This window comes from Echinops telfairi, unplaced genomic scaffold (assembly GCF_000313985.2).
Source record: "Echinops telfairi isolate 266 unplaced genomic scaffold, ASM31398v2 ScPeMD7_7400;HRSCAF=8409, whole genome shotgun sequence".
NCBI lineage: Eukaryota > Metazoa > Chordata > Mammalia > Afrosoricida > Tenrecidae > Echinops > Echinops telfairi.
Window position 1 is genome coordinate 40934955 of NW_022111300.1, and position 9542 is coordinate 40944496.

The window sequence follows — 9542 nt, forward strand, 5'->3', positions numbered from 1 at the left end:
ATGATCTATAGTCCTTCGGTTTCACAACAGTTATTAGCCCAGCTCATTTACTTAGCACATCCCCCAGTTTCCCAAACTGCCCTGGTGCCTGCCAAGCTCACACCCCATAATCCTTTGGTGGCCACTTCAAGAAGAAGCACAGCACTACACTGGAGGCTTTGGGGAGTTACCTTGTTGCTACCCTGGAGCAGGCACTAGGACCGCCCAGACGCCCATCTGCAGCCACGCTTCACCGCCTGTCAGTGGATTGAGGCGCCGCTGCTGTTACACAAGCCAGGGCTGGGAGCAGCCGCTCAGCCCAGCATCCTTCCATCGCACTGCCTGCCTGCCGATTGGAAGGTATGGACTTGCTCTTCCTCATCCAGGTGTTTTATCCTATCCGTGCTCATTCAGCGTGCACTCCATAGGATGCTCAGACTGCTGCCCAGCACTTAGCGGGTTACTCTCTAATGTGTGTTAATTTCCACAGCGGATGGAAGCACAGTGCCATAAAGAAATGGGCTAGACATTTCCAGAGGCTGAGACCTGGAGGCATTTGGAGGTGTGAGTATACCGAGTCACGCATCTCTAACGTTGTGTCTCTTGACCTTCTTCCTCCTCGTTGAAAGCGACAATGTTACATGCCATCGGCATGATTTCATTCCTGATGGAAAGGCAACTAGACTGTGAGGGAAACCACTAATGATGGGCCCGGAACTCCACTTTGGAGTGCCTGTGGTTCCCTTTGCAGCCTGTGGGCTGGCGGGAGGAGAGGCTGGATTTGCAAAAGACTTTTGATGGGAAAGAGATGTCGCTCCAGGGCTGCAGACTTGCCTGCTTGGGTTCTGCTGTCTGCCCTGAGAGCTCCAAGCTTGTTCTTTCTAACCATGGCTGTGGTGCAGTGGATAGCATGTATCATTCTTCTTGATTTCTACAGTCCAAATACTCTCAGGCACAGAGAGAGCTGGGAGCCTTCCGTTAAGCCATTCGAAATCTGCCTGGAAAACAAATCAAGAAAGACTAGTCTGCTTTCTCTTGAGTGGTACTATCCTCAAATTGCACACATCGACAAAAAAAGGAAAAGCCTTTTCAACAATGCATTTGGCTATGGGTATTGAGAAGTTGTTTCCTCTTTGAAAACTCAAGTGGCTTTCTCGAGAATCTTGAAGGTCTCTTTAAATATCTGCACAGATAGTTCAATGGAAGGTGCTTCTCAGGGCCTTGTTGCTAATTTCCTGCATGGAAAGCTCCTAGTAAACTTTCAAGCCTTGTTAAATTATCAGGGAGGATTATGACCTCACAAGCAAACGGTTTAAATGAAATTATGTAGCTCAATATGAAATGTACTCCCTCCCACTATTTGTAAATGAATAGGATGTTGGATGATGTTGATAGTCCATTCATGGGAAATTTGGGGGGGGGGTTGGTTCTTGGTATACTTTTGGTTGTTAGGGTAAACAGTGCCCTTAAAATGTATCTCAAGAAAGAAATTACCGAACTCATATACAAAGCAAGACATCAATATTGACAATGTGGCTCTTCTAATGAAAAACCTTTTGTAGGAGACTATTCTAAATGTTCTTTAATGATTTAAAGATTATAATTATATACAGAGTTTAATATATACATGTATATGTTTATAGGTGTATGTATGTATACAAAGTACCTTGTATCTGATATATATTGAAACCCTCTAAATGAGATTTTAAAATGATCAAATATCAAACTTTTGGACATTGTACTTAGAGTTCTCCAAAAACTACAGTTGATTTAAGGAAAATAGGGATAGAGAAAAGAAGGGAAGGAAGACTTAAGTTAGATTTGATTATTTGATGTCTAATTCCAACATTCTGAACTGATATTTGGTGTATATGTACCTACATTATATTTGTAAAATGGAATTACAAATGGATGTAATTATTCATTTGGAGTGTCTTTATGAAGCAAGTGAATGTAAAAAGAAGCATATGAGTAGTGTTACCATATATAACGTTTCTTATGCTAGTAAAAGCTCTTTGAAAGATAATATTGCTTCTAGAGGAAGTTAGGGAAATACGATGAACATTTATGGAGTTTAGTTAATTAGTTAAGGCAAAAGTGTTTTCTAAAATTTATTTTTGAGTTGATACGGCAGGAGCCCTAGTGGTGTAGTGGTTATGCATTGGGTTGCTTGCTAACCGCAAGGTCAATAGTTTGAAACCACCAGGTGCTCCAGGGGAGACAGGTGAGGCTTTCTATGCCCAAAAAGATTGGTCATCTGGGAAACCCACAGGGGCAGTTTTACTGTCCTGTAGGGCTGCTGTGTGTTGGAATTGACTCAATGACACTGAGTTTGAAGTTAAAACAAAATATGATCATCCAATAAACTGTGTCCTAGGAAAGCCTTTTTCTCTCTCTTTTTATAAAACTTTCCATGTTCCATGTCTAGAAAGATGACTCAATTCTTCAAAAGGAACTTATTTTTTAATATTTTAACATGTAATTATTTGCAGCCTTGTGTTTCAACTTTGTGCAGTACTTGTTGCACATATATTATCACAAATAATTTTAAAACAACCACAATAATTTTGAATCTAAAGATTCACTGAATTCAATGAGAAGATGGAAAAAATTCCTAAAAATAGAGATATTATTTCTGAACTCTATACTATTTTCAGAACATGACCTTAAAATTAAATCTTACAAACACTCGCCAGACTCACTTTACCAAAGGTGATGGCAACAGAGCTGATGAGAATGCTGGGCAAGTGAGATTTACACCAACAAGTCAAATTGCAAGGACTAAGACCAATTTGTTGTGTAACGGTGGTAATGATCTGGTGACTCTGAGTCGATGATGATCCATTGTGGCCTTGAAGAGTCTCCCTGCCCCAGAGATCCCGGCAAATACTAATATTATCTAGCTGCATTGGGCAGTAATGCATTAGAGCTTAAATTCTGAGCACCAGGCTTCCAGAAAGGACGTCTGGTGGTGTTGGGATTACGCTTTGGGCTGCGACCCTCGTGGCTGGCATGCAGCAGTTCTGCGGGACAACGACTGGACTTTATACTCCCGCCTACAGTTGCAGTCTTGGAAACCCTTTCAGTCAGCAATGACTCATTGGCAGTGAGTTTGGATTTGGGGTTTCAGGTTTCCCGAAGACTACTCATAGTGTGAAGCCTAAATCCATTTTGAGCCTCCACAGAGATGGAGTCTCCTTTGGCTTCTTTCAGACCATTGACTGGCAAAGTAAGAGCTCTGCCCTCAGGTGGAGCGTCTGCTGGCACTCCCTTGGCCAGCCCGGAAGAGCTGTCTCAATAGTGTCTGCATCCCAATCATATCCCACAGTTGGCCCTTTCCCTGTTCCGCAGTCCCGCCTGTGATTCTGATCAACCGATCATGATGCCGTCATGATTTCTTTTATTTTCCTTGAATGTCTCATTGAAGGAGCCCAAACTCAAGATGCACTGCCTTTCCTCAGTTCCAACTCACAGTGACTCTTTAGGACGGGGTACGTTTCTGAGACTTTAGCTCTTAATGGAAGTAGAAAACCTTGTCTTTCTCTCATGGAACTGCTGGTGGTTTCAAACAACCGACCTTGTAATTAGCAGCCCAACATGTAATGACTCCAGGGAGCTGGGAATCCTTTGGACGCCATTATGGCTTCAAACCGAGGGCTTCCCTCATTTGGATGGTCCTTCCAGTGACCGCACCCCCCTCCCCACCTTTATCTTGTCTTTGTCCTCTTTAAGGCATAGTAAAGTGGTCCCTATAATTACATTTGAATTTGGGGTCTTCCCCCCAAACCATAGTAAATAGATAAGTCCAAGTGATTCTCTTCATCATGCATAGCTTGAGTAAATAGGAGATCTGGCTGTGCCATTTCCATCTGCAACAGAGGCGTGGTGGGTTTTGCTTTTCATCCTCATCGAGATTGAGTGTTCTACCATGTCGGGTCTGTTCCGACTCCTGGGAACCGCGTGCACCAGAGAACCAAGCTCTGCCTGGCCTTGGGCCATCTTCCCCACGGTGGCTGTGGTTCTGTGTGTTGTTGCAGCCCTATGACAGTCGATGCACCCACTCAGGGTCTTCCTCTTTCGTGCTGCTCTTCTTTAGCAACCATGTTCTTCTCTGGAAATTGGTCTCTCGTAGTAAAACTAGACTCTCCCACATACATGAGAGAACGTCTCCCCACCCTTGCTTCTAAGGAAAATCCTACAATAAGAATTCTTAGATGAATAGGGGCATGCAATGACATTTTTAAAATAAGGTAAAAGAAAGCTTACATTATTATTAATTTTAGGGAATAAAATGAAGTCAAAGGGAGTTTGGATTTCTAAATCATCCAGGAGATCATGTAACAGGAAGCAAAGAACATCTACAACCAACTGGCTGTGGGATTGCAGTGTGCTTCCATTTGTATTTTCTGAGCACCTCTGCTTTGTGCCCATAAAAAAGATGTTTTAGAATCCATGGAGGCCTAGTGGTGTGGGCTACATGGTGGGCTGCTAATGGCAAGGGCTGCAGTTCGAAACTGCCAACTGCTCTGCAGAAGGAGAGGCGGCTTTCTACTCCCATAAAGATTTTACAGTCTCAGAAGCCCATCAAGGCAGTCCTACTCTGGTCAATAGGGTTGCCATGAGTTAGAATTGACTAGAAGGCAGTGAATTGCTGTTTTAATAGAAGCAAGAAATCAGCTGCGGACTGACCCCCAAAGACAAGCCCATGGGAGACACTCAACATTCATTGAATGGGGAAAGAAAAAAAAATGTAATGAAGTGACAGATGGACCTTCCTGATTTTTCCTGAAATGGTTTTATAATTCTAACATGAATTTTAAAGAACCTGGTGACCATGTCAATGCGTTACAATGAGCAGGAATTATATATAACCTGACATTTTATTTTTAAAATCCAATTATTATGACCAATATTCTAACAAAGATATATGACTATCACAAATATATGAGGGGACTTCAAAAAAGTATGTGAAAAAGTGGAATTAAAAGGTAATGGGATTTTCCATGAACTTTTTTGAATCCCCCTAATATATATACACAGACATGTGAAATTCTAATATAGTTTTGTGGGCCAGGGGTTTCCAGGGAACCAGAATATGTTATGTGATTTTTTGAAGTTTGGTTAAAGGAAAAAGTTATTTTTCAGGTCCTTCTGGAAAGAAAGTGTTCTCTAAAATCAAATCATATAGTAATAAAAATTGGGTATTACTGACAAAGGAATATTTGTAGAGACAGCAGAAAGCTCTTCAACATTTGAGATTCCATCATATAATAAAAAAGACAACAGGACAACGCCAAATGTATGCCACTCATTTATTGATAAGTGTGCTTATCCAAAACAATGTTTTAAAGTGTTCCTTCCAATCCACGTTATGGACTGATATGGAATAACACCAGGATGCCCTCATTCCCTTCACACTGTCTTTTATTTAGGAAAGAAGAAATAAAAACTTAATGGAAACTTAATGATAAATATTGATGGCGATATCGCAATTTTTTGAAGTTGGAAATGAGTTTTGCTTTTCCCCCTAAGTTAGTGCAACCATTGCAGTTTACACATTAGACGGGTGTGAACTTTATGGACCGAGCATGTAATATATTTGATTGCACTTTTGTTTTTTATTGTATCTGGTTGCGTGCCAATTTTGAGAGTTAGATCTCCCATGTTTCATCACTCCATCCCTTTGTGGAGAGACACAGACAATCCACAAACTATTAAATATTATGAGCCAACATATTAGTACTGAATTACTTACTGTACTTTATTAATAGTTAATAAACCAAAGTCTATCTGATGAAGCCCTAACTTGAAAATTAAAAAAAGATTAATAAAGATTAGCCCTGTGACATTTTTTAGATTGAGTTGGGTGGAAGTTTCCTTGAAGAAGTGATTTATTTTTAGGGACCCAGGTAAGAGAACCAAACCGATAATGAGAAGCAATAAAAAGAGCGTTGCCTTAGAAGTCAAACCTGTTGCAATCCAATCCATTTATTAATTTATCACCCTTGAAATCTTGAGCAATTTGCCTGTTGAGTTCCCTTGCTAGAACGTTTCAGAATTTTGCAAAGAGAAAAGGGAGATACTGAGTGCCCATGGCAACCACATAAACAGATTGCTACAGCCTAACAAATCCATGCACTCCTGTGGCTCTTGGGGGCCCTGGTGGCATAGTGGTTATGCATTGGCCTGCGATCTGCAAGGTCTGCAGTTTGAAACCACTTGCTGATTCACAGGAGAAAGACAGCTTTCTACTCCCATTAAAAAAATGACACAATTACAGTCTCAGAAACTCAGAGGGAGGTTCTACCCTGCCCTAAAGTATTGCTATGTGTTGCCATTGATTCAATGACAATGAGTTTGGATTTGTTTGTTTGTTTTTTTTCCCTAATGGATCTTCTAGATTCTTCTGGTGCATGACAGGCCTTTTCATAAGCAGTACCTCTTCTAAAGTTTCTAAAGATCAAGTCCCAATTAGGAGTTTTGTTAGATGCAGCCATGATTTGTCTTGCTCATATCTTCAAAAACTGGTCATCACAGTGCTTGGTGGTGATTAATGATGGCATCTGTCCTCCCGAGGCATGCTGGATTTGGATGAGTGCCTTAAAGGAGTTCGGACAATGTTCCCTAGGGAGAGTATGTGGATTGGACTCAGTCTCATTAACCATATGTTCTTCAGAAGTTCAGAAAGATGTGTGCATGATGCACAACATAGAGCACGTGGTTTGGGCTGAGGTTGAAGACGTGATCTAGGAAGGTAGTTCATAGATACCGGGAGCGACTCACATCTACACACTCCTGGGGATTTATAATCACATTAGTATGCAACCATGAAGCACAGCACTGTACACAACTGTGTATACTGTCACAATCAATTGGTATTTATGTCTATATCTATATCTCTGAAATGGGAAATGTAGTTAGGTGCCATCAAGTCGGTTCCAGCCCCGAGCGGCCTGATGCACAACAGAACGAACAGTGCCTGGTTCTGCTGCTCCGTCCTCACAAGGGTTCCTGTGCCTGAGCCCATTATTGCAGTCACCGTGCCACCCCATCTCCGTGAGGGCCTCCTCTTTTTCGCTGCCCCTCTCTTTACCAAGCACTTTATCACGACTGCCCTGTGGGGCTTGCGTGCTGCTGTGATGATGACAGCCATGCTATTGGTATTTCAAATGCCAGCCGGGTCATCCAAAGTGAACAGGTATCAGCGGAACTTCCAGACTAAGGACAACGAAGAAGGACTTCACTTCCCACTTCTGCGGAAGTAGCTGCTGAAATATGTGTGCGTATATGAAATATAGCTAGGGCTTATTTCATGTGGCTAAGGCGACATTGTTCTTGACAACAGAGTTTAGTGCAGTGGCATATTTGTATAACAATGCTTTCCCCTAGTCGTTTTAAAGAAAACGTTTCTTCCCAATGCTGTCAGTCTGGTAGTTACTGCGGATTTATCAGAGAGGATCTACAATAGAAAACGAAACCAAAAGCACGAAAGGCACTAGAACAGTTAAGGAAGAAGTTAGTAATGAGAATCCAAAAAAATCAAGATACACTTCTGAGGTGACACAGAAGTGCAAGTAAATCAGAAATGATGTCAGTGACAGTCTTAATTTTAATTCCTGACATTATACTTTCCCATGGCCAATTCTCGGCTTGCCAAGAACCCTGGCTTTTTTCCTGATACAGCACAAAGTTTTAGTCTGCGTGTACCAATTTGTCTGTCTCTACCTTTCTGGAGGATTTTTAGTCTTCTGTGATGGAGAGGTTGGCCAGTTCGCCTCTCTATGACTGAGTAGCGCTGCTCTCTAAAGTTTTAGCTGTTGGAAATCTTTATAGGAGCCGACAGTCTCAATTCCAGGGCATAGTACTGACAAGTTTCTACGAATTGAGAGTTGCTTCAGGTTGTATTTAGTTGTGAACACTGTATATTTTGAGATCTCTAATGGATGTCATTGTTAGATGCCATCAAGTTGGTTCCGATCCCTAGAGATGACAGAATAAACATTGCCCAGTCCGGCACTATCCTCACAATCATTGCTGTAAGTGGTAGTTAAGGTTTTGTGCCAACTTGGTTGGGCCAGGGTTCTAAATGACTTGGCAGCAGAGATGTAGTAATCTACCCACAATGAGATCTCCTCAGGACAAATGAGCTGCTTTCAATATAAGTGGGCACTATGGAAATGCTAGCTTGCTTTTTTGCTGTGTCTAGATCGTACATCTGACTTGTCATCCGACTCCGGTTCTTCAAACTTGAGCCAGAGGTCTGCTGCGTTGCCTACTGGTCCTAGAAGCCATCAGCAGCCTGACATTTTACCTGCTGACCTTGAATCCATTTGCCCCAAACCTTCCATCTGACCTGACAATGTGGGGTTCATCGGCCCCGCAGTCATGTGAGTCAGGAGAACCCTCTAGTCTCACATCTGATCCATGGGCTTAGAAATTACCTTCCTCTATAACTCTGTGAGTCATTTCCTTGATATAAACCTTTCTCTGTGTGAGTGTGTATACATACATATATACATACACACATTCATATACATATCTATCTTATACATAAAAATATACAGATTTTATGATATAAGATATATATGTCTTAAAATAATATTTTACTTTTTTAGCCTGTGCCATACATATGTAAAATGCTGCTTTAGAGACAATTTAAATAATTAGTTTGAAACTAGCTTTCCAGGAAAATGATGGTCAAGTCATTGCCTAATAAAGTGATAGAACAGAGTAATAGTATGCTTAATACTTCATGATAGGTCAGCTGAGAGGTCTGCCAGCATCCTGAAAATTACCGTGGAACTAACTTTGAAATAGTTAGACAACACTGTATTTTCTGAAGCTATAAGCAAGGTGTCAATATGTTAAAGTTTACTGTTGCTTGAGAGTCCTTGTGGCACAGTGATCAAGTGTTAGTCTGTTAAACAAAAGGTAGGAAGTTCAAATGCGCCAGGCGCTCTGCAGAACGATGCCACAGTCGGCTTCCATAGGCTTACACTCTCAGAAACCCTGAACATCTGTCCTGCTTTGTCCTACTGGCTTTCCATAAGTTGGACTTGATTCATCAGCAAAGGGTTTATGCCAAGTTGAATAATTTAAATAAGAAAGACTGTCCGGCTCATTCTTTTCCAAGGTGACTCAATAGCTTATTGTCCTTTAAGTAAAAACATGGAATGTCATGAATCTTGGTGGCTCAAAGTGTCACGGTTTAGATTACTTCGTTGGGTCCCAACATCCTAATCGAGCCAGAGCATTAAGAAGAAGAAGACTCAGCAGAGTACCTTTCTAATAAATCTCCCACTTCGGTGGGTCATCCTCTCAGCTCGTTCTCAAATTTCTAAGAAGTTGTTTAGGAGAAAGTCTTCACCCAGCCTGCAATTTAAATCAGGTTTGGAATGACTGAAAGTACAGTATGCTGACAACACCCTTGTTTCTCCTTTTTCCACATACATAGAAACTGAGTCTTGAGCCTCTAATGAGACATTTAAAATTTTTTTTAATCGTTTTATTAGGGGCTCATACACCTCTTATCACAATCCATCCATACATCAATTGTGTAAAGC

At 41.4% G+C, this 9542-nt stretch overlaps 1 protein-coding gene across 1 annotated transcript in view; it reads left to right on the forward strand.

Annotated features, from left to right (window-relative positions):
• Window positions 1-506: 506 nt before the first annotated feature.
• The window catches only part of RAB27B (RAB27B, member RAS oncogene family), a 185771-nt gene continuing 176735 nt past the window's right edge, over window positions 507-9542 (forward strand). The window contains exon 1 of the mRNA XM_004702997.4: window positions 507-541. The gene's annotated coding sequence lies outside the window, so the exon portion shown is untranslated. The remainder of the gene's footprint in view (window positions 542-9542) is intronic.